Below are 24,320 nucleotides of genomic sequence, written 5' to 3' on the forward strand. Positions count from 1 at the left end.
TATTTATGCAAGATTGATTCAACAAACAGACCTCTACATATCAGCATGAGTGGCTTAGGACATATATAATTCAATTTTCACTTAAAAAAGAGTCACTAGAGCGTCTTACTTGATAAGTAAAATAATATTTATTGTACTTTTCATGCCCTGAATAGTAGGAAAATTAATCCTAGTATAAAGCCGGTTGACGTGGGTTATGTACATTTAGTTTTTCTCTTATAAAAGAGCCACTAAAGTATTATAGTCTGTAAGTAAAACATGTTTACTGTATTGCTGAAAGTTGAAAACACTCACATGTACATACAATGTCTGAAACTCAACCAGTGCCTAATAGCTTCATATGTGAGCAGTAGGTCGGAGTTCAATATGTATTTCTGCATACCAAGACATTGATTTCAGCAGATGCTTTCGTTAACCGCAATGAATGATTAATCCCATTTTTTTAAACAGTACATGCGCGAAATGTTTGCCCCATTCATCTAATCCAGTCTATGACAAACTCTCGGATGAGTTTCACATCGAACTTTGTATCCGTCATTATGTCACAAATCAACAGAACGGCAAAATGTCGAAAATAGATTGCAATATTTAAAGATGAAAACGCACACACTCACACAATAACGAAAACGTCAGATTTTCGACTTGTATTAAAATGTTTTTAAATATTACACTAATACCATAAAAGTTCAGCTCTCGAATTGAAATAACGAAATCTCCCAAACACGAATCTCGTCAATCGAATAACCTGGCACAAATCACGCCAATCCCATACTTGCTCTTTTCTTCCATTGAACACTAGTCGTGTCAACGTTACTCCTTGTTTCCTCTCGACGAGAATTTGCTTATACAAAATAATACTTATTTGCATAAGTGAATATTCATCATCGAACAAAAATCGCAAGATTCCATCTTGTAAGAGGAACAGTGTGGGTTTAATCCCGATAGACTATATGTAGTGCAACTTTTACTGTTTTTCTTTATGGACCTGCATGGTGACTACAACATTTATCATTTATCTTTATGCACTGTTGATTCAGAACAATTAACTCTTTATATTAGAGAGGATAAGTAGTCTAAGTGTATTCTGCTGAACTCCTAGAAATGAGTAACTAGAGTGACTTTTCGTATAAACTGAAAGTGTTACATATTAATTCAAATGCATTGTGGATTTAGAAATATGGATCTTATTTGATGTTAAAAGTGCGTACATTTAAGTTTCATTTTCAAAAGATTAAAAAAGACGAGGATCTCTTTCTATCGACAATATTTATTCAGTTATAAATGTCATGTACTTTAGATTCAGAAATCGTAGTCTATGCATTATCGTGCTTATGTAGGCTAAGCATATTTAGAGATTTTATATAAATGAGTCGTAATCAATAAGCCAAACACACTTTGCCATTTATTTTCATGCTATCTAGATTCTAATAAGTTATGATTGGAGATAATGTCTCATTGTTATTTTATACTTTTCTCTCATAAATAAATCACAATCTTGCTTTATAATGTAAAATGTATTTAGGATTCATTTTTATTCAATGTCGATTCGAAACTGAATGAACCTTCACTTTGCCTTACTGCTTTTCCTATGCTTGGCCACTCTTCCGGAGGTTGGTGTGACGCATGTCCATTTCCCACACGGTAATGCTGATCATCGTGTGATAATGGTTGGTATCAAATTAAAGGCTAGACCTAAAAGCCTGTCAGCCGTAACACTAGATACTTCGAAAAAGCAGATTGGAAATCCATTAGATATCAAGTAAAAGATGGATCATCTAGTGAAACGTTTTATTTTCTTGCTGATCGTTAGGCAAAGAAGGTAATCAAATGGGTCAAAACGTCTATTGAAGCAAATGTCTTCTACAGAAATCCCTAATATACATTATGGTTCATTTCGAACTTTGCAGATACTACTGCTCGGAGGAACTAAACGTTCCGTTAGTTCAACAGTTATAAGTCAACTCCTAATAGACAAACAATTATAACGCGACGAAATCACTGGAATAGGCAGAGAAGTATACAAAGATGACTAGAAAACACATTTTGTCATAAAAATTAGGAACTCAAAGTTTCCGGAGTTTAGTGTATAGTAAGAAATCAACAATTCCCCCGCTATCTAACAACTAAATCATCATTTACCTCGAATAATGATGAATTATTTTATATATTAGGTATTCTATAAACGTTCACACTTCTAAAGTATGTGGAGCTTATATTATCCCAGTTATAGTAATAAAGAAATGCTCTCCCGACCCGGCGCCTATTTTCTCCAAACTATACCACAAATTCTGGTAAAAGAACTTACGGACAAAATTATCGCCTCAGTCTAATCCCGCTATAATCTATAGTTCTTGAATCAATCTTACGACAGTCTGTCACCTCGTATAAATTTAAGCAAGCATTTTCTACTGCTCATATATCAACGATGATCTCTAGAGGTATATAATATACCCTGGACAAAGTAAATAAACCTAAGGCGATAGCAGTTGATATATCTAAAAACATTGAGTAAATAATGAGCAATCAACAATTCCTCCACTATCCAACAATCATGAGATTGTTTGCATGGCAACCGAGAAAACTTTGCTTCAAACTTTACTTTAGACTCAGCAGACCTCTCCTTCCTTGATTTTCCTTTTGCGAGCAGAAAGTACACTAAGTGATCTCAAAATCACCCCTTTTTTAAGTACATGATATAAAAACCTAGACACCTCAAAAGCATGTAGACCTGATCTCATCCCGGCTGAGGTTGCTCTAGTTCTCTTTAAACTTTTCAACAAATGCGTTTACGAATCTTGCTTTCCTGACTGTTAGATAACTGCTTATGTGGTACCATTCTATAAGAATTCTGGCAAAAAACACTGACCCATTAAATGATCGCTCCATTAGTCTCCTCCATCTTTTCGCCAAAATATTTGAGTCAATATTTATTCAAGTTCTAGTTCACCACCTTAATGTTGCTAAACTACTGTCCGACTATCAATATGGATTTAGGCAAGCCGGTTTACTGCAAATATCCTAAATGTAATCTCTGAACGTATATGCCATGCACTTGATAAAGCAAGGAAGGGGAGTAGCCATAGATATATCTAAGGCTTTTGACAGGGTATGGCACGATGGTCTTCTCATGAAAATCAGATCCTATGGTATTACTGGAAGAATACTTAATACAATTAAATCCTTCTTAAATAAGAGAAGAATCCAGGTTGTCCTCGATCATCGTACGTGAAAACAATATGATATAAATGCGGGTGTACCCCAAGGGGTCGATCCTTGGACCTTTATTATTTATGATATCCATAAATTAACTCCCTGATAAAGTTGTCTCTTAGATGGGAATATTTGCTGACAATACCACGCTCTATAATAAGCACGAGGGGAAAACAAATGATCGCATATCACAGGCAATGGCAGAACCCTTAGAGGAAGACCTACGGTCTATAGTGAAATAGGCACGACAATGGACGGTAACTTTCAGTGCTGCCAAGACTAAACTCGTTTTCTTTAATAATTACAAAAAATCCTTCTCAACCACCCATAGCTATAGCTAAAGATACATTACTTGAAACTACTTCGTTCAAACTCCCTGGCGAAAGCACATGAGTTGGGACAGATACATCGAGGACATTGCCAAGGCTGCTGCGAGAGAGGTGGGCTCTCTTCTACCGTGCTAAAAAGTTACTTACGCCTGAAAGTGTCCTGTACACCCATAAAGGCCACCATTCACCCATGTATGGAGTATTGTTGTCACATTTGGGCTTGTGCATCTGCTACTAGCCTCTCACTCTTGGACAGGATTCAACTTGATAGGTCCTGAACTGTAATCTAAGCTTCAGCCTCTGTCCCACCGATGAAATGTTGCATTCCTCTGCCTGTTTTACAAGTATTTTAATAGTGGATGCTCCGACGAACTACAAACCCTTGTACCCCCTCGACGCAAATACGCCCGACAAACCAGACTAGCAGCAAAGTCCCACCTCTACACAGTAGAGATTCCCAGATGTCAGAAAGCCTTCTACCTGAATAGTTTCCTCCTCAGAACTGCTAAACTTTGGAATTCCCTTCCGGGTTTCTGATCCCCCAACTGTACTGACATGCAGAAGTTCAAATGTAATGTAAATACACATCTTGCTGCTCATCTCCCTACATAGTATCCTTGCAACTTATATTCCTGATAGTAGCCCCAACAGAAAAATGGCACTGTGCCTTGTTTGGGGTGAAAACGTAATATAAAAACATGCATGGCGCTCTCCTCATTGATGTCAATTACTATAGTATTTTTGGACAGAATATTAAATATAGGCCGATTCTTCATGGCACAAAAGATCTGTGTTGACATTGATAGTCTTAAATACAAAAAGAATGACATTACTGTGGTAGTACACAAATGGATGATCCTTGGACTGTTATTGTTCCTGGTTTGTTATAAACGACTTGTATGATTCAATTGTGTCTGAGATGAATATATTTGTCGATGATTCTACTATCTACGCTCGAAAAAATAGTGCACGTACATATTCACAGCTATGGCTGAATCCTTAAAAATTGGCCCTGTCGGTGGGCATTAGAATACGCCGACTGCTCCCCCCTGCAAAGGGTAAAAGTCCCTCAATGGGGGTCCTGGATATAACCTTAAACTATATTCAGTGGTGAGACCCCAGCTTGCGGGTTTGGGGAGTGTGGAGCCACCCTTTAATTACCATTGCTCCAAGGTCCACTCTGACCCGGAGTGGTAGTACCTGTTAGGGTCCCAACTATGGGTTAAATAGAAACCGACGTGAAAACAACAAATATATTCTATTAAAAAAATATTTCCTTCAAAATCTTTGGATTCGGCATTAAATAACCCGAAAAGGGTTGATATGCCGTAAAATAAAAACCAACCAACCAACCAACCAACCTTAAAAAATTACATCCAGTCTGTAAGTGAACGGACACATAAATAAATTATAACATTTAATGCTTTCCTTTACCAATAATAACACACTTCTATAGCCACCAGTTGTCACAACAAATAGCATCCTCTCCGTGAGTGTAACATTCAAACTATCCAAACTAATGGGCACATACAATATGAATTAGAACAAATGCAGAAAAGATACGACTAAATCTGCTGCCATGAAAGTGAGCCCTCTCTACCTTGTCAGAAAACTTCTTACACCTATATATTTGCAAAGCCACCATTCGCTTAAAAATATTTTTTGTGGGGACATTCAGCGAATAGAGTTAATCTACAAATTTAGCAAAACCTATCTTTCTCGTTATGGTCTTATTTATAAGGTAAACTGAATAAAATACCGTAACGCTGTAATAATAGACACTCGACAATAACTGTCTAGAAAGTTCCAAACATCCTAAAGATTTTATCTTTAATGCCCATGCAATTCTATTTCGGAAGAAAAACTATAATATATATATCGGTGTGGATGAGGAATTCTACGTTGTTTTCTTATGTATATTTAACTTCTACGTTGTTTTCTTATGTATATTTAACTTGCACATCTTTCTCCATAGATTAAGGACTATTTACTTTTATATTTGACGCACTCTACATCATATGGAATAAAGACAAATGAAATAAGTCACATTTATGTATTTCAATTCTCACTTACAAACATGTCACTTGTGTTTCGAAATTATTTACATGATGATCAATAATTTGTAGTTATATGTAGCAACAATAAAGCAATAAAGGTGAAATAACCTTAAAACTTCTACAATTCTTATATAATTATCCATATAGACCAATGGCGCAACGAATAAAACGATAATCCTCCGTGATAATATTCTGCAGGGTAAAACCCAATCACAATTAGAGACAATGCTAATTAAGTATTGCTTAAGATTACTTAACGCATCAAAATAATCTACCAGAAAAGTAAGTAATCTTATGAAAAGGGTTCCGTTCGAAATTCAGTAAACATTCCAGAGTTTGATATAAAGATTTCTGAGTTTGAAACTATTCACCAAAATAAGGCTGGAATATACGCCGGGTGAACGGTTAAAAATAATATCTCAGATAAGAATAACAGTCCGAAGAATCAAAATAATACTTGTCACTGCTGTATGCTATTTCTGTGCTCAGAACCACACAACCTTAAAGAGGCGCCAGAAAGAACCACAAGTATTTTGCTATACAATCAAAATAGTAGCTTCATCTGCCAGTTCCGATCTAAAATTCTAAAATTACCAGGCATTTTGAAAATACTAATGAGAAATATGCAGGCATAAATAATCTGTAATATTTAATGAAATGTGTCTTCAAGAAATAATGTTGTCTATATATATATATATATATATATATATATATATATAAGTAAATTTTTGGTACAGCAGAATGGAAGGAGAAATTTCAGAGGAAACATAATTTAATTTAAATACCAAAAAAAAAACAAAGAAATGGGCAGGTGAAATTAAAATTTTCCCTAAGGCCTTATCGTCTGACCCTCTAAGAGGAAACGTCAGAATGATAGATTAAAAACTAAGAAAACGAATGAGGGAAGAGGGGAATTTTGGTTACAGTTGGAAGAACAGTGGAGAAAAAAAAACAAAAAAACAAAAAAAAAAATCTCACTGTTCAGGTGGTTTTAAATCAATGAATATCTCCAACTGATGTCTAAGAATCTTTTGTCTACACAGGCTAGGTCGAGAGTTGTTAATAACTAACGCCTCAATGATATTGAGATGATAGTTCGACCTAGCACTGTATAAAACAGAAAACCACCCATCGGAATATTGATCGGCACACCTATTTATACTCAACAGGTGATCGCCGATGGCAGACTCATGAGCCTGGGAGTGCCCGGATGCTCTCGAAACCTGGTGTAGTCGAATATCCCGAGGGATATGTTGGGATATTCTCATTTCTAATCTTTGGGACGTTTTGCCAACGTAGTCAGCTCCACACTGACAAACGAATTTATAAACAACAGAGTTCTTTTGAATGATTGGCAAAACATCTTTACGAAAAGAAGAGAAAAAGTTTCGAGTTGTGTAAACTACTCTAAGCATAGTAGCTGGAAAACATCGTTGAGTAGCAGAAGAAATCCTTTTAACAATATGAAGGCCATCAGGACCCAACCATGGTAATTTTAGATAAATGGGACAACGTGATGGAAACATATTGGTAAACATATGTTTCCATCACGTTGTCCCATTTATCTAAAATTACCATGGTTGGGTCCTGATGGCCTTCATATTGTTAAAAGGATTTCTTCTGCTACTCAACGATGTTTTCCAGCTACTATGCTTAGAGTAGTTTACACAACTCGAACCTTTTTCTCTTCTTTTCGTAAAGATGTTTTGCCAACCATTCAAAAGAACTCTGTTGTTTATAAATTCGTTTGTCAGTGTGGAGCTGACTACGTTGGCAAAACGTCCCAAAGATTAGAAATGAGAATATCCCAACATATCCCTCGGGATATTCGACTACACCAGGTTTCGAGAGCATCCGGGCACTCCCAGGCTCATGAGTCTGCCATCGGCGATCACCTGTTGAGTATAAATAGGTGTGCCGATCAATATTCCGATGGGTGGTTTTCTGTTTTATACAGTGCTAGGTCGAACTATCATCTCAATATCATTGAGGCGTTAGTTATTAACAACTCTCGACCTAGCCTGTGTAGACAAAAGATTCTTAGACATCAGTTGGAGATATTCATTGATTTAAAACCACCTGAACAGTGAGATTTTTTTTTTTTTCTCCACTGTTCTTCCAACTGTAACCAAAATTCCCCTCTTCCCTCATTCGTTTTCTTAGTTTTTAATCTATCATTCTGACGTTTCCTCTTAGAGGGTCAGACGATAAGGCCTTAGGGAAAATTTTAATTTCACCTGCCCATTTCTTTGTTTTTTTTTTGGTATTTAAATTAAATTATGTTTCCTCTGAAATATATATATATATATATATATATATATATATATATATATATATATATATATATATATATATACACACTAGAACCACGGGATACGGCATATATATATACAGTAGAACCACAGGATACGGCAAAATACAATACAGTATATAATACACATGGATATAATTATAACTTACACCGTAAAGCGGAGTAAATACCGTAAGCAGGGGTCAGAAAAAAATCGTAATCTTAGAAAACCGTATCCAAAGGAAACCGTACCCCGCGGTTCTACTATATATATATATATATATATATATATATATATATATATATATATATATATATATATATATATATATATACTTGGCCATGTTTCCTAACAGTTACAATTAACGCCGTCCCTAATCTTCAATTTCTTTTTCGCACAAACTGAGCAAATTGGGTTTGCTTGCATGCCATTTCACTCGGATGGTCTGGGCTGTTCTTGTCTGAAAGGCTGAGGGTACTGGTTTGACAGTTTGTCTGACTATTGTTTCCGACTACCAGTACAAGTCTCCTAACTCTTTAGTAGCGCTTAGCGCTGCTCTATCAACAGTATAATATCGTGATAGTTGTAGTTCCATGTAGCGCATGGAAAGAGACCTTGCCGCCATCTCTGGTGGGTATTCATGTGTCCACAACCTTCTAGAAAATACTCGACTAATAAACTACTTGTGTATGCATACGTGGCTTTGTAAATTCTCACACTTTGCTCAACACTCTACCCCAACCTTAAATTAAGCAAAACCGTAATGAAATGACAACCCAAACAAATATCACAATGAAACCAGACACCCACCGAAACAAAACCAATTTGCTTCCTTTCCTTACAAATATTTTTGGACTTGTACGTAGCCTAAATTATGTAGTTTCTTACCTCTTAGAAAACTCATCGGACAGTAAGTGAAACTAACGTAAATCACCCAATCCTCTCTAACTACTTAAACATGGCAGGATATTTCCCTTTCTGCCGTAAGGACAAGGATAGATACATGCATAGACTTAGTTTCTATATTCGTTGCACCCTTCCATTGATTAAAGTGCTACGTCTTGAATCGGATGATCAGGTTGTCATATGATTTCGACTAGCCTTTTAACAGTGTTATTTACTTATATTTTCTCAACCGTTTTCCTTTAAGTCAGGACTGTACCTTAATCGATGATGTCTCTGATAGTATGCATACAATACTCTATCAAGATAGTAACACCTAAGTACATGTGTTTAGTGACTAATGTCCACCATAAAAATGGTTTCTCAAATTCCATGGATACAGCAAAACGCTTTACTTAAAACTTATCTATAACCTATCCCTTTACACAGTCATGTTCCTCCCCCCGCCTCCCAGATTGTAAACACCAGCAAGATTCACTTATAGGCATATCTCTTATTAGAGTTACCGACGATCGTGTGACTAATGACCATTGTCCACTTGGAAATGCAGAACATCTAGTGGTATCTGTAGAATTCACACTTAAATCCCAACCCCAAGGGAGGAGCCGTTACTAAAAACGCCTTTGACAAAGTCTAGTATGAAGAGATCCTAATTAAAATAAAATCATAGACGGATACTAAATATAATTAGATCCTTTTTTTGACAAGAGGACCGTCCACGTTATCCAAACAGCATAATGTTAATGCGAGACTCCCTCAGGGGACGATCTTGTATTACCATTATTCCTGATATTCATTAACGACCTCAATGATAATAGTGAGTCCGAGATGGATATATTTGCCGATGATACAAAGCTCTATAACAGACATGAGGGGGAAAAATGTACAAAAATTTAAGTCAATGGCAGAATCCTTAGAAAACTATCTCTAGATGAGTGGGATGAAGGCGTAAATGGATGCTAAACTTTAATGCTACTATGATTAAGCTGCTCTCGTTTAACAATTACAAGAAACCTTCCCAACCACCGATAGCCATAGAAAATAACACCCTACATGACAATTCTTTCTTCAAACTCCCCGGTTAAACATACACAGGAAATATGAACTGGGCCAAATACATTGAGTGCATTGCTGCTGCAAAGAAGGTGGCTTCTCTATCGTGATATAAGATTGCTCACACTTGAGAGTATTCTGTCCATTTACAAAATCGCTATTCGTCCATGCATATTCTATTGATGTCACACCTGAGTTGGTGCATCCATCGTTTATCTGTTTATCTTTTCAACAGGATCCAAGGATATATATATATATATATATATATATATATATATATATATATATATATATATATATATATATATATACCTGTTCATATTTAACTTTTAATTGAAGTTCACGTCACTTTAAAAAAATACTTTGAATCGAGACGGCAAACAGAAACCCTGCATTTAAATGTAACTTTAGAATATTAATGCAACGCAAATATAACAGCAACGCAAGGAACTAGTTAGTATCTAGTAGCACAACAATTTGACATCCTGCAATTTTTTTGTGGCATCCTATACTAATACTCCGGTGAAAAGGCATCTCATTTCTCTTTAATATTTGCCTAAAGTTCTTCTATATTTGAAATTTGATCATCGCGTAACTGTTGCTTGATGTACCTATTTACTATGCCTCCCAACGGGACAGAGTTAGACACCAGGGTCGTTTTTTTTTAACGTGGAGAAAAGGTAAAAAAATAAAAATTGTCTCAGTCGTGAAGGATTTCTCCTCCACCGAAAGAGAACAAGAAATGGAAGTGCAGCATATGAACAGATGGTATTTATTTGCTCCCTCACCGAGCAAATTAGGCACAAGGCCGAATTTTAATGTGAGGAGTGAAGGGGAAATGGGGACCAACTCCCCGGGGAGTAGGAGAGCTGGATGGTGACAATTGGTATGAAGAGTTGCCCCTACATTGACCAATAACTTATATGTGGGGTTACCCCCAAATATGGTCTTTGCTTGCAGTATCTGCCGGAACAGATGGTATTTATTTGCTCCCCCACCGAGAAAATTAGGCACAAGGCCAATTTTTAATGTGAGGAGTGAAGGGAGGGGGAAGGGAAAAAGGGGACCAGCTTCCGAGAGGTGGGAAATGGGAGCTGGTTAAAGGTCAGGCATGTGGGGTTGCCCCCACATCTGGTCTTTGCTAGTCATAGCTAGTCATAGCTTGCAGTATCTGCCGGAACAGATGGTATTTATTTGCTCCCCCACCGAGCAAATTAGGCACAAGGCCGATTTTTAATGTGAGGAGTGAAGGGAGGGGTAAGGGAAAAGGGGACCAGCTCCCGACAGGTGGGAAATGGGAGCTGGTTAAAGGTCAGACATGTGGGGTTGCCCCCACATCTGGTCTTTGCTAGTCATAGCTAGTCTTAGCTTGCAGTATCTGGCGGAACAGATGGTATTTATTTGCTCCCCCACCGAGCAAATTAGGCACAAGGCCGATTTTTAATGTGAGGAGTGAAGGGAGGGGTAAGGGAAAAGGGGACCAGCTCCCGACAGGTGGGAAATGGGAGCTGGTTAAAGGTCAGACATGTGGGGTTGCCCCCACATCTGGTCTTTGCTAGTCATAGCTAGTCATAGCTTGCAGTATCTGGCGGAACAGATGGTATTTATTTGCTCCCCCACCGAGCAAATTAGGCACAAGGCCGATTTTTAATGTGAGGAGTGAAGGGAGGGGTAAGGGAAAAGGGGACCAGCTCCCGACAGGTGGGAAATGGGAGCTGGTTAAAGGTCAGACATGTGGGGTTGCCCCCACATCTGGTCTTTGCTAGTCATAGCTAGTTATAGCTTGCAGTATCTGCCGGAACATATGGTATTTATTTGCTCCCCCACCGAGCAAATTAGGCACAAGGCCGATTTTTAATGTGAGGAGTGAAGGGAAGGGGAAGGGAAAAAGGGGACCAGCTCCCGAGAGGTGGGAAATGGGAGCTGGTTAATGGTCAGGCATGTGTGTTTGCCCCCACATCCGGTCTTTGCTAGTCATAGCTAGTCATAACCAGTCATAGCTTGCAGTATCTGCCGGAACAGATGGTATTTATTTGCTCCCCCACCGAGCAAATTAGGCACAAGGCCGATGTTTAAAGTGAGGAGTGAAGGGGAGATGGGGACCAACTCCCCGGGGAGTACGGGAGTTGGATAGTGACAATTGGTATGAAGGGTTGCCCCTACATTGACCAAGGTCTTATATGTGGAGTTGCCCCCACATATGGTCTTTGCTTGCAGTATCTGCCGGAACAGATGGTATTTATTTGCTCCCCCACCGAGTAAATAAGGCACAAGGCCAATTTTTAATGTGAGGACTGAAGGGAGGGGGAGGGGAAAAAGGGGACCAGCTCCCGAGAGGTGGGAAATGGGAGCTGGTTAATGGTCAGGCATGTGGGGTTGCCCCCACATCTGGTCTTTGCTAGTCATAGCTTGCAGCATCTGGCGGAACAGATGGTATTTATTTGCTCTCCCACCGAGCAAATTAGGCACAAGGCCGATTTTTAATGTGAGGAGTGAAGGGAAGGGGAAGGGGAAAAGGGGACCAGCTCCCGAGAGGTGGGAAATGGGAGCTGGTTAATGGTCAGGCATGTGGGGTTGCCCCCACATCTGGTCTTTGCTAGTCATAGCTAGTCATAGCTTGCAGCATCTGGCGTAACAGATGGTATTTATTTGCTCCCCCACCGAGCAAATTAGGCACAAGGCCAATTTTTAATGTGAGGAGTGAAGGGAGGGGGAAGGGAAAAGGGGACCAGCTCCCGAGAGGTGGGAAATGGGAGCTGGTTAAAGGTCAGACATGTGGGGTTGCCCCCACATCTGGTCTTTGCTAGTCAGAGCTAGTCATAGCTTGCAGTATCTGCCGGAACAGATGGTATTTATTTGCTCCCCCACTGAGCAAATTAGGCACAAGGCCGTTTTTAATGTGAGGTAAAAACCAGCTCCCCTTAAAATAGGCAAAAAAGGGGGCACTCTGGTTACCAAAAATAATAATTGTCCCAGTATAGAGGGTTTCCCCTCCATTGACTGGTACAAATTATCTTAAGTGCAGCATCTGCCGGAACAGATGGTATTTATTTGCTCCCCCACCGAGCAAATTAGGCACAAGGCCAATTTTTAATGTGAGGAGTGAAGGGAGGGGGAAGGGAAAAAGGGGACCAGCTCCCGAGAGGTGGGAAATGGGAGCTGGTTAATGGTCAGGCATGTGGGGTTGCCCCCACATCTGGTCTTTGCTAGTCATAGCTAGTCATAGCTTGCAGCATCTGTCGGAACAGATGGTATTTATTTGCTCCCCCACCGAGCAAATTAGGCACAAGGCCGATTTTTAATGTGAGGAGTGAAGGGAGGGGGAAGGGAAAAAGGGGACCAACTCCCGAGAGGTGGGAAATGGGAGCTGGTTAATGGTCAGGTATGTGGGGTTGCCCCCACATCTGGTCTTTGCTAGTCATAGCTTGCAGCATCTGGCGGAACAGATGGTATTTATTTGCTCCCCCACCGAGCAAATTAGGCACAAGGCCGATTTTTAATGTGAGGAGTGAAGGGAAGGGGAAGGGGAAAAGGGGACCAGCTCCCGAGAGGTGGGAAATGGGAGCTGGTTAATGGTCAGGCATGTGGGGTTGCCCCCACATCTGGTCTTTGCTAGTCATAGGTAGTCATAGCTTGCAGCATCTGGCGGAACAGATGGTATTTATTTGCTCCCCCACCGAGAAAATTAGGCACAAGGCCAATTTTTAATGTGAGGAGTGAAGGGAGGGGGAAAGGAAAAAGGGGACCAGCTTCCGAGAGGTGGGAAATGGGAGCTGGTTAAAGGTCAGGCATGTGGGGTTGCCCCCACATCTGGTCTTTGCTAGTCATAGCTAGTCATAGCTTGCAGCATCTGGCAGAACAGATGGTATTTATTTGCTCCCCCACCGAGCAAATTAGGCACAAGGCCAATTTTTAATGTGAGGAGTGAAGGGAGGGGTAAGGGAAAAGGGGACCAGCTCCCGAGAGGTGGGAAATGGGAGCTGGTTAAAGGTCAGACATGTGGGGTTGCCCCCACATCTGGTCTTTGCTAGTCAGAGCTAGTCATAGCTTGCAGTATCTGCCGGAACAGATGGTATTTATTTGCTCCCCCACTGAGCAAATTAGGCACAAGGCCGTTTTTAATGTGAGGTAAAAACCAGCTCCCCTAAAATAGGCAAAAAGGGGGCACTCTGGTTACCAAAAATAATAATTGTCCCAGTATAGAGGGTTTCCCCTCCATTGACTGGTACAAATTATCTTAAGTGCAGCATCTGCCGGAACAGATGGCATTTATTTGCCCCCCCCACCGAGCAAATTAGGCACAAGGCCGTTTTTAATGTGAGGTAAAAACCAGCTCCCCTAATAGTAGGCAAAAAGGGGGCACTCTGGTTACCAAAAATAATAATTGTCCCAGTATAGAGGGTTTCCCCTCCATTGACTGGTACAAATTATCTTAAGTGCAGCATCTGCCGGAACAGATGGTATTTATTTGCTCCCCCACTGAGCAAATTAGGCACAAGGCCGTTTTTAATGTGAGGTAAAAACCAGCTCCCTTTAAAGTAGGAAAAAAGGGGGCACTCTGGTTACCAAAAATAACAATTGTCCCAGTATAGAGGGTTTCCCCTCCATTGACTGGTACAAACCATCTTAAGTGCAGTATCTGGCGGAACAGATGGTATTTATTTGCTCCCCCACTGAGCAAATTAGGCACAAGGCCGTTTTTAATGTGAGGTAAAAACCAGCTCTCCTAAAAGTAGGCAAAATGGGGGCACTCTGGTTACCAAAAATAATAATTGTCCCAGTATAGAGGGTTTCCCCTCCATTGACTGGTACAAATTATCTTAAGTGCAGCATCTGCCGGAACAGATGGTATTTATTTGCTGCCCCACCGAGCAAATTAGGCACAAGGCCGATTTTTAATGTGAGGAGTGAAGGGAGGGGGAAGGGAAAAAGGGGACCAGCTCCCGAGAGGTGGGAAATGGGAGCTGGTTAAAGGTCAAGCATGTAGGGTTGCCCCCACATCTGGTCTTTGCTAGTCATAGCTAGTCCTAGCTAGTCATAGCTTGCAGTATCTGCCGGAACAGATGGTATTTATTTGCTCCCCCACCGAGCAAATTAGGCACAAGGCCGATTTTTAATGTGAGGAGTGAAGGGAGGGGGAAGGGGAAAAGGGGACCAGCTCCCGAGAGGTGGGAAATGGGAGCTGGTTAAAGGTCAGACATGTGGGGTTGCCCCCACATCTGGTCTTTGCTTGTCATAGCTTGCAGTATCTGCCGGAACAGATGGTATTTATTTGCTCCCCCACTGAGCAAATTAGGCACAAGGCCGTTTTTAATGTGAGGTAAAAACCAGCTCCCCTAAAAGGGGTCACTCTGGTTACCAAAAATAATTGTCCCAGTATAGAGGGTTTCCCCTCCATTGACTGGTACAAATTATCTTAAGTGTAGTATCTGCCGGAACAGATACTACACTTTCATCTTGACCAAAAGGCCAAGCTTGATGTAATGGCATACTTTTTCGATATGATTGAGGGCTGGAGATGATGCAGGCCAATCCAAACACGGAATACCATGCTCCTCAAGGAACCTCTTGATATTGCCAGCTGTGTGAATGGGAGCATTATCATGCACGAAGATGGGATTATCATCCATATTTCGGCTAAAATAACGTAGAAATGCTCCATGAACACATCAATGCATTTGGTCAAATTAATTCGACCATGCAAGCGAACTATAGGGCCTGGACCAGTGGCATGAATAACGCTCAACACCAAAACTGAAATTCACCATCTTACAGCGTTAAACTGTGCACATAGGATTAAATTCTTTGTCCTACCTTCACTGCCTAGCCTATTGAACTTGCTTTCGTCGCTAAAATCACTTTCGATCAATACAAACGGTCCTTAACTTCATTGTATCTAACGAAGTCCAGACGATGTTGTGTGTTATGTACAGAAATCATTGGCTTGCGTCTTGCAACACAAGCTCGCAAATGAAATTCCTTTAATCTGTTCTTAACTGTATAAAAATAGCACTTTTAACAAGGTTACACTGTTGTTGGATTTGGGGAGCCATTTCAAATCTCTGATGCTGCGGATCTTGATAGCATTGTTTTCCCAGAAAGAAGTAACTCTAGGACAATCATATTAAAAGACATCACAAACACTGCCGGGGTTTTGGTGCTTTTGCACAGTCATTCATACCATTATTTTTTACATTTCAATCTCCGGCCGATTTCTCAATTGACTAAACCAGAATGGCGGAGATTTATGAGTTCCTAACAATCACGAAGAAAAAATCGAGGCATATAGACTAAATGTTACGCTGTATAACCTGGAATAACAACAATTACGATTAGAGACGCTTTGCTGCCTTAAAAGATGATATTTTAATCTGGTTTTCAGCTCATTTGTTGCTGCAGAGTTTCTTTTTGATTTTTCTTTTTGATTTTTCGATTTGAAGTTAATTTTTTCAACTGACGTGAACAGTAGGATACTTCAGTTAAAAGTAAAATATGAACAGGTAAAATTATCTATCTATATATCTATCTATATCTATATATAAAAGTGAACGTGTCTCTGTGTTTGTCTGTGTGTCTGTGTGTATATATTTTCCAACGCAATAACTCTGTCAACTTTAAGTCTAAATACTTGAAATTTGATATACAGGGTAGTGATATTTTGGAAAATCTTTGTAATCCGTTTTTAGCTAGAAATGTGGCTGTTAAGGGGTCAAAGTTCACCGATTTGACCTTTGAGAACTCTACCAAACTCCTTCGCCAATTTTGAGTCTAGACACTTGAAATTTTAGATATAGGTTCCTTGGACATGGATCTAACATAATAACTTGATTTAAACCAAAACAATAACAGTTCAGGGGCCAAAGTAAAAGAAATTGACTTCTGCGGTCTCTACCAAATTACTCAGACGGATTTTACCAAGATCAGTATGATTGTGAATTTCGGCCTTTCAGACGACAAATACCGAACAATTGGCTAAAAGCATTAATATCTTCACATTCAACTAGACACTTTTCTACAGGCGGGAAGTAGAAAATTGTTTTGTTTTTTTTCGCCGATATTTTCGAAAGTCATGCTCTCCTTTGCATTGTCTAGCCTTAATTTAAACCTACGTCACTTCCGGTTTGGCGGTGGTCGTAACAGCAAAGACATCAGGTTTTCCTCCCGTTCTTTTCCTACTTCGCGGTACGGGTTCGAGCCTACCTTCCTATTACCTCTTTTTTTTTTTACTCAACATACACATCCATACAGCCGGGCAACGCTGGTATACCTATAAAAGTGAATGTGTGTGTGTGTGTGTGTGTGTGTACATTTCCCTACGCAATAACTCAATTTTGAGCCTATAGACTTGAAATTTGATATACAGGCTACGGAGATTTGGGAAAGTCTTTGTGGTCGGTTTTCGGCCAGATATTTGGCTGTTAAGGGGTCAAAGTCCAACGATGTGACCTTTGAGAACTCTACCAAACTCCTTCGCCAATTTTGGGTCTAAACACTTGAAACTTTAAATATAGGTTCCTTGAACATGGATCTAACTTAATAACTTGATATGAGCCAAAAACAATAAACTTTCAGGGGTCATAATAGGGGTCAAAGTTTTAAAAAAATGACTTCTTCGGTCTCTACTAAATATACAGACATTTTCTGGTCTAAACATTTGAAATTTGACATAAAGTGTATTGAAAGATAGGGCATGCTTTTTAATCTGTTTGGGTCGAAAATTTTTAGTTACCAATATATAAATGTATGTATGTATGTTTGCATGTATGCATAAAACTTTCGACAGAGGCGACAGATTTTACCAAGATCAGCATCGTTTTGAAGGTCGCCATTTCAGACGTCAAATATCGAAAAATTGGCTAAAAACATTAATATCTTCGTCCATATCCAGGGGTGGTCGCTTTTTTTGCCGATATTTTTTTTAAGTAATCTCTTCTTTTCGATTGTCTAGCCTTAATTTAAACATAAGTTATTTCCGGTTTGGCGGTGGTCGTAACAGCGAAGACGTCAGGTTTTTCCCCGTTCTTTTCCTCTTTCGCCGTACGGGTTCGAGTCTACCTTCCTACTACCACTTTTTTTTTGTTGCTCAACAAACAAATCCAAAATCCCGAGCAACACCGGGCTGAAATGCTAGTAGTGGAATAAAAGACGAATCAAATGAGGTGCACCTTGTTTAAACAGTTACATTCAATTTAGCTTAAATTTGCGTTTTTAAAAAAAAACTGACAAGTGCGGACTTTGTTTTGAGCGCCACTGTATATATACTTACACACACACACACACACACATATATACATATATATACACACATATATATGCATATACATATATACATACTCCTCTGATCTCGAGCGCGTAGTTCAGTGGGGGAAGACGTGGCTGGTTACCTTTAATGCATCTAAAACCAAACTCCTATCTTTACATCATCAACGCTCTGACCCCCGACGTGCATCAATTGAAATGGGTGGCTCTCATCTAGGAGAAGCCCCATGTTTTGACAAGCTTCTGGGCTTGACCTTTACTCCTGATCTGAAATGGAACACGTACATTAAGTCTGTTGCCAAGGTCGCTGGAAAGATGGTGGGGTTCTTCTACCGCTCCAGAAGATATCTCACTACTGATGCAATTCTCTATCTATATAAAAGCCAAGTACGTCCAAGGATGGAATACTGCTGCCATATCTGGGCAGGAGCTGTTAAAAACAGCCTATCCTACCTTGACAGAGTACAAAATAGACTTCGTGGCTTAGTGGGGGATGCCCTTATCTCTTCCCTGCAACCTCTCTCCCACAGAAGAGACGTTGCAAGCCTATCTTTGTTTTATCGTTATTTCCATGGCAAGTGCTCGTCTGACCTCTAATCTCTGGTCCCCCTCGCCAATCTTTTACGAAAAACACCATTTTAGCTGAATCCACTGTCAAAAACTTTCCCCACTCCTTATCTATGCCTTAATCAAAACGTAGATTCCATGAAAAAAGCTTCTTTCTTAGAACTGCACGCCTGTAGAACTCTGTTCCGTCTGCCTGCTTCCCACCTGACTACAATCTGGATGGCTTCAAGTCCAACGTAAACAAATTCCTGATAAACCCCCCTTAAGTAGACACTTTATTAAATCTCCACACTCACGTACTGTACTTACAATAACCCTTAACCCTGAGTGGCTTCCGTGCCTTGATAAGTGGTGACCACATTGTAAAAAAAATACATACTGTTAAAATATTTACGCATGCTTCTAGAATAAAAATTTCAAGGTTATGATGGCTTTTTGAAGAATGGAACAGATGTGTTTTTTTATCTAATATTTTATTTTTATATTTTAACAGTCGTCTTCTCTTATTCACAACAAAGTAGCGAAATAAAAATGAAATACGTTTAAAAAATTGGAAATTTGTATTTTGGGATGCATTCATTCCTTGCAACAATGTTTAAAAGAGTTCGCGAGAATTATTTTTGCCATTTGTGGAAGACGAATGTAATAACTTTTAATTGTTTTACTTTTTTTAATTTTGCAACGCATTAGCATTCATTTCAACCAAATACCAAAAATCAAGACGCAGTTGATTACAAAATTGTGTATCGCAAATGTTTTGAAACTGAAACAAATGTGTCCAACGTCTTCATCTTTATTTCCCTACTTTTTTGTGAACATGAGCGGAGGGCCGCTTGAAATATAAAAAAAAATATTAAATATAAAAAAACAATAACATTGTTTCCCTGCTTCAAAAAACCCTCGATATTGATACAGGGTGGAACGATGAAATTTTCGCTCTAGAAAAGATTTGATTTCATTTCCGTTTGGTTAAAACTGGTTTTCTTTCTTTTTGTTTGTTAAAGACCATCTACTAGTAGATCAGCTGTGTACAAATCCAAAGAGCGATAGAAGCCTTTTATCATGTCTGAAAGTGACGCAATGCACAACGAGCGAGATCGGAGATGTGCCGCTCTAAAACTCATGCTCTCTATCTATCCAAGTTATGTCAACAGGACCATTGCCATCACCCTCAAAATGCAAATCCGGACGGTTCAACGCTTGAGAGCGCAGCTCAACGAAGTTTCCGGTCACGGTTATGGTCTATGGTGGAGTTTCACGTGAGGGCCACATCATACCACCTTACATCGTCGAAGTCGGCTTGAAAGTTAACACCAAAATGTACCTGGGTGTGCTGAAAAGCGTGGTTATCCCCTGGTACAATCAGGTAGCGGCTACAATCTTTGGGTGTGACAGCAGGACTCGGTACCGGCCCACAACTCTAAAGAGATATAGGCTTGACTTCAGAAAAGTGTTATGACTTTGTATCCTTCTCTCACTGATGCCCCTCCTCCCTCGATTTGAACCCGCTGAACTACTTCGGTTGGTCATACGTCGAGAACATCACTAACAGGACTTCACACAACCCAAAAGCCAGCTTGATCGCCGCCATCCGTCGAGTATTCGTTTTAAAGTTTTGAAATAAAACTGTAGTGTTGTTTTTATGGCGAGAAATTCATCGTTCCCCCCTGCGCACGCACACACACACACACACACACACACACATATGTATATATACATGTATATATAGACATATATATAAATACACACAGATATATACATATATACACTGATATGTAGACATATATATGCATAAATACATATGCATAAATAAGTGCATACTTTTACATATATATACATACATATTATATATATATATATATAGAGAGAGAGAAAATGAGAGAGAGAGGGAGAAAGAAAGAGAGAGAGAAAGAAGACAGAGAGGGAGGGAGGGAGAGAGAGTCAGTAATCGTCCATGCATACATACTACATCTAAGCTGGTGCATTTAAGAGAGGATCCCAAAAAAGTTCTTCAATCTAATAAGTCCCGCAAGCCACACCTTCAGTCCCATCTCCACAATTTTGCATTCCGGTGCCTCTTTTATAAGTACTTTAATTGGATGTGATCTGACGGACGTGTAGCACTTGTGCACCGTCGATATAAATACATCCGCTTAAACCGAAAAACAGCAAAAAATCCTTGCTTTCACTAATAGAGAACCCTAGAAGCTGGAATGCCTTTGACTCTCATAGTTTCTTTCCCACAAACTGCTAAACTTTGAAATTTCATCACCGTCCACTATTTCCCTGACTGTAGTAATATGCAGAAATTTGAATGTTATCGTAACAGACATCTCGCTATGCTTTTTACCGCGTGATACTCGATTTCATTCCAAGTGTGTACAAAACAAGTAGCTCTATTATGTATGTCTATATTAATTATTTACCTTTAATTATATACTTATATTAATTATTTACCTTTAATTATATACTTATATTAATTATTTACCTTTTAATTATATACTTATATTAATTATTTACCTTTTAATTATATACTAATATTAATTATTTACCTTTTAATTATATACTTATATTAATTATTTACCTTTTAATTATATACTCATACTATCATTTCAGCCCGGCGTTGCCCGGGTGTTTGGAGGTGTATGCTGAGCAAAAAAAAAAAAGAGTAAATTTTTTTTAATTTGACCCCTATTATGACCCCTTAAAATTTATAGTTTCGGGCTCAAATCACTTTATTAAATTAGATCCAGGTTCAAGGAACCTATATCTAAAATTTCAAGTGTCTAGACCCAAAATTGTCGGAGGAGTTTGGTAGAGTTCTTAAAGGTCAAATCGTTGAAATTTGACCCCTTAACAGCCAAATTTCTGGCTGACGCCCGTCACATCAATTTTCCCAAATCTCAGTACCCGGTATTTCAAACTTCGAATCTATAGACTAAAAATTGACAGAGTTATTGCGTAGGGAAATGTACACAGACAGACAGACAGACAGACAGACACGTTCACTTTTATAGATATATAGATTAATTATTTACCTTTAATTATATACTCATATTAATTATTTACCTTTGATTATATACTTATATTAATTATTTACCTTTTAATTATATACTTATATTAATTATTTAGCTTTAATTATATACTTATATTAATTATTTAGCTTTAATTATATACTTATATTAATTATTTACCATTAATTATATACTAATATTAATTATTTACCTTTAATTATATACTTATATTGATTATTTACCTTTAATTATATACTAATATTAATTATTTACCTTTAATCATATACTTATATTAATTATTTACCTTTTCTTTATTAAACTGTAAATTTGAAAAATAAAACAAAAAAGAAAATTATATATCAAAAGTGATTACCTTACTATTCATACGAGTTTTTATTCACGTACTAAACCATCTTATCTGATATGGTAAAGATTATTTTTGTGTCAATTTGGTGTTCCAAATCGACGCAAAAATAATCTGTACCAAACACACGATATTAATAATCTTTACCGAACAAAAATAATCTTTACCGAACACACGATATTAAATGAATTTCCCGAACAGTTTTTCACTTTTTTCATATCGCCCTATGAATATCAAAATCAACATATACTGATACGAACACTTATGTTTAAATTTCTAATTTTAAGTTTGATAAAAATATCAATCACATTTTTTTTTTTTCGTTGGAGAAATTTTCTTAAAATTGAAGACTAAAAATTTAAGCGGCTTCAGAATAAATTTTGAGTCAAGTAATCTACTAACTATAGATAAAATTCAAGTTTGCATGCAAGTCTTTCTACACATTTGTTCAGATTTGAATTTTCAAATGGAATGTTGGGTTATATTATGCCTAAAAGTCTTTAAAATGATTTAAAAAAAAACAGAAAAATTTGAGAATATTTAGTAATTGATGTGCAGTACCTATTGTTAAAATTTTACAAAATCACACCCTTTTTATTTGTTTTGTATAAAACTAAATGAAATAAAAATTAGCCCATATGCGTGGCATCTTTTTCCCCAAATTTATAATGATCGAATAATTAGGAACAAATACTGTGCATTGACATATATAAGCATAACGTTATAGAGACAGAAAAAGTATCTACATGTATGAGCGTGAATGGAATAGATATTTACATATTGTTCGCCTTCTTCTTATAAACATATCTCCAGTTTTTTTCTTATTCGACATACCAAAAATATCTTAACGTGCAAATGTGAAACTGGGTGCATATGTATCAAAACGAATGACATACCAACCATTAATTATTTTTATCAGGTTACATCTTTTACGGACAATATGTTAACGGCCTTAACTTTCAGTCGTGTACTACCTCGAGCTATTTTTTGTTTGTGATTCATCTTAGGTTTTGTTTGTTGTTAATGCGAGTCGCATACATACTTTATATGTATTTGTTCACAGAGATTGCAAGTCTTTCTACACTCTTTGGCTCAGTTTAGCCTCCTGCCATAAAGAAGGTCTTAGAATTGAAAGCAATTCATTTTGCATGTATAAAGAACATTAATACACTTGTAGGCGACGCGGTTCTTCTAGGATGTTGTGAGTTTGCAACTGAATATATCACTAAGTTCTGTAAATTAGTTTTTGTTGTGTCAAGTTAAGACCATTATTATCCTATTAATCAATTAGGTATTTCACATTTTAGAGATTTCCGCCTCTTTTTTATGAGCGTAAAGATTAGTCTCGCTCCTTAAATCGTTATTTGTGAACTCCTTCATCCTTTCAACTTCTTTCCATTTTGGTATATGCCAAGTCGTCTGGAATGAATATTTTCCTGTTACGTTATCATTTTCATATTTTCGTCAATCGGAAAACTTACCTGATGTTATTCTCCATGCCTATTGAAGCAAATAGATGTTCTTTGTAAAGCGGATCCAGGTGTATTCGTTTTTATTTTAAATTTTTGTATGCATGCTTGTGATTTTCTTCTGTGGTTAAAATGGTTTAAAAATAAACATACTTTCTTACATTCAGATTTTGGGAGTAAAATACATCTGCTTTGTTTGTCGGGGAAGTGGCTTTTTCTGTCGAGTAAGTTCTGTTTAATCTTAGAGAGTTCACATTCTCATGCTTTAATTCATATCTTTGAGAACAAATGTATTGCTAATCACCTCACATACCTAACCGGAAATTCCGACGGGACTACTAAGGTAAATTATAGACCAGCTTGTTCTTTCTCTAGCATGTTAGCTGCCAAAATTCTCATTGTTATGAGGCAAGGAATAAATAGGATCTCAAAACAGAGACCGTCTGAGAATTCTTACTTATCCTTGTTAGGCTAATATCTTTAAGCTGAGAATGAGTATTCGTCGGGAACGTAAAAGACAATGATTTAAAAATCGGTAAAGTCCAAAAATTCACTACTTGAAATTTAGATGCTAGAAAGTAAACTCGGTTTACTTAATAGTCACTAAGCATGAAACGCAATACGAAACCATATAGAACCACTTGTTTTATCTGAAGCAATAAAAAATAATAAATTCTTAGTTTTAACATTTCCATAAATATTTTTTTTATATTTATAATATTTATGGAAATATGTTAATTCAAAAACGTAATTCAAACTTTCTGTAGTTTATATTTTTATAAATAATTTCTAAATATTTAAAAT

At 38.0% G+C, this 24,320-nt stretch overlaps 1 protein-coding gene across 2 annotated transcripts in view; it reads left to right on the forward strand.

The window, feature by feature from the left end:
- LOC145291352 (uncharacterized) overlaps window positions 1-24,320 on the forward strand; it is a 241,536-nt gene that overhangs the window by 87,101 nt on the left and 130,115 nt on the right. The gene's annotated exons all lie outside the window — the stretch shown is intronic.

This window comes from Euprymna scolopes, chromosome 12, assembly GCF_053919585.1.
Source record: "Euprymna scolopes isolate OS-2025 chromosome 12, ASM5391958v1, whole genome shotgun sequence".
NCBI lineage: Eukaryota > Metazoa > Mollusca > Cephalopoda > Sepiida > Sepiolidae > Euprymna > Euprymna scolopes.